Source organism: Neophocaena asiaeorientalis, unplaced genomic scaffold (assembly GCF_003031525.2).
Source record: "Neophocaena asiaeorientalis asiaeorientalis breed wild unplaced genomic scaffold, Neophocaena_asiaeorientalis_V1.1 scaffold57, whole genome shotgun sequence".
Taxonomy (NCBI): domain Eukaryota; kingdom Metazoa; phylum Chordata; class Mammalia; order Artiodactyla; family Phocoenidae; genus Neophocaena; species Neophocaena asiaeorientalis.
In genome coordinates, this window is record NW_020172731.1 from 4,683,914 (window position 1) to 4,686,081 (window position 2,168).

The 2,168-nt window shown below is 40.1% G+C and overlaps 1 non-coding gene across 1 annotated transcript; it reads right to left on the minus strand.

Moving 5' to 3' along the window:
- Positions 1-1,188: 1,188 nt before the first annotated feature.
- Positions 1,189-1,295, minus strand: LOC112396615 (U6 spliceosomal RNA). Its single transcript, XR_003002606.1, has one exon. It is a non-coding gene; the product is annotated as a U6 spliceosomal RNA (small nuclear RNA).
- Positions 1,296-2,168: the final 873 nt, after the last annotated feature.

Genomic DNA, 2,168 nt, shown 5'->3' on the forward strand with positions numbered 1-2,168 from the left:
TGTATCATGCATTAAAAGAGTGTACTGTCCACTGTAAATGGCAGACATGAAATACAAATAAATAATAGAATATATGCAAGCAATAATAAAAATATATGCAATATCCAGTAGGAATTAGAGGAGAGGGTGAATTTATTAGTTAATTGTTCATTTATTCCTCATTTATTTAAGAATGGATTTAAAGTTCAAAACAACATGAGATAAAAGGCAACACAAATAATGAAGTGGATTCGGAGAAAAAAATAAATTTTAATGGATAATTTGAAGTCTACAGCAAATCACTACACAGAATAGCATAGTTAAGGTCTAGAAAATGCTAGAACAAGCCACTGGTTGGCCTCTAGGCTTTCTGGAAAGGAGACAAAAATGAGAAAATCAATCACTCTATTCGTATTATCTACAAAGAAAACCTATTTCTGGTGCCAAAACTAAAGAGTTTTTCCTCATAGATAATAAAAAAAAGAAAGAAAGAAAGAAAATAAAAGAAAAAGAACAGTATACCACCTTAAACACACCTGTACACTAAATGGATTTCATGGGCTGACTGTTTCCTACAGTGACTCTAAACATAGGCCAATGATGACATAATGCCAAATTATGTTTCATAAAAGCAGTTTTACAAGAGAATAGACTGTATGGTCCAGATGTGTGGAGACCGGCTTGTGTGGTTTATTCCAAGGATGAATTTTTTTGTGTCTGTAGAAATATGTGGACTGTATTTCACAAAGGCAATCCTTTGCAAGTTTATGTTGTTCAACCATGTATTTGATGAGCATTAAGCAGCAGTGAGTTCAAGGTTGGTGTTCTTGACAATCACTTAGGTGCAGCTATTTCAGTCTACTGGTTAAATAATGAAAATGCCTAACTCCCCCCTGGGAATGGCATGGGTGCAGAGAAAAGGAGCCTGGAATTTTAGCTGTTTTTTAAAAATTGTGGCAAAATACACATAAGATAAAATTTACCTTCTTAACCAATATAAAGTGTACAGTTTAGTGGCATTAAGTATATTCACATTGTGATGCTACCATCACCACAATCCCTCCACAGGTTGCTTCATCTTGCAATACTGATACTCTACCTATTAAACAATAACTACCCATCCCCCCTCCAGCCTAACCACCATTCTACTTTCTGTCCCTATGAATCTGACTACTCCATGTTCCTCCTGAAAGTGGAATCATACAGTTTGAAAACATGGAACGCTTCACAAATTTGCATGCCATCTCTGCCCGGGGGCCATGCTAATCTTCTCTGCGTGGTTCTGATTTTAGTCTATGTGCTGCTGAAGTGAGCACTGTAGCTGGTTTTTGAGGGGAGAACAGGAACTCATCAGACTTAAAATGGGGGTAACAACTCCCGTATGAAGGCAGAGTGGTCTAAAATTGTTTTCTGTGCTGCTGAAGACTGAGGTGTGGAGGGAGGCTGAAAGAGATGAGGTTAAAGAGACAGGAAGGAACCAGATGCCAAAGGGCTTTGTAAGCCCCTTTTAAGAGCCTGCACTTACATACAGTGAGACCGGAACAGGGAAGTAAATTTCGTATTAAAAAAAAATTAATTCCAGGAAAAAAGAGAGGCCTGGAAGAGGATAAAATTTGAAACAGAAAGACCAGTTAGAAGGCAGTGACAACTATGTCGGTAAAGTTTTCCTTTTCTATTTTTGCAAATCACTAGAGTGTTAGAGTGGGTATTCAGAATTGTAGCTCATGAAGAAATAGGTGTCTGCACTGTGGATCTAGTGTCCAATCTTCCTCTCCATGCTTAGAGGAAAACTTTTGACATTTTAGAAAATTTTGTATTTTAGCAAAGAATCCAGACAAGCCAAAGTCAAAGTCTAAATTCATATTTTAATCAAGGAAAGCATGTTTCTGCTCACTGATCTCTCTCTCCTTTTCCTCTTCCCATGTTTTAGAGGAAGAAGATATTCTGGGAAAAAGATTAATAGAGGGCATATCAAGACTGTCAGTCAGGGCATATCAAGACTGTCAGACAGGGCTTCCCTGGTGGCGCAGTGGTTGAGAGTCCGCCTGCCTATGCAGGGAACGCGGGTTCGTGCCCTGGTTCAGGAAGATCCCACGTGCCGCGGAGCGGCTGGGCCTGTGGGCCATGGCAGCTGGGCCTGCGCGTCCGGAGGCTGTGCTCCGCGGCGGGAGAGGCCACGGCCGTGAGAG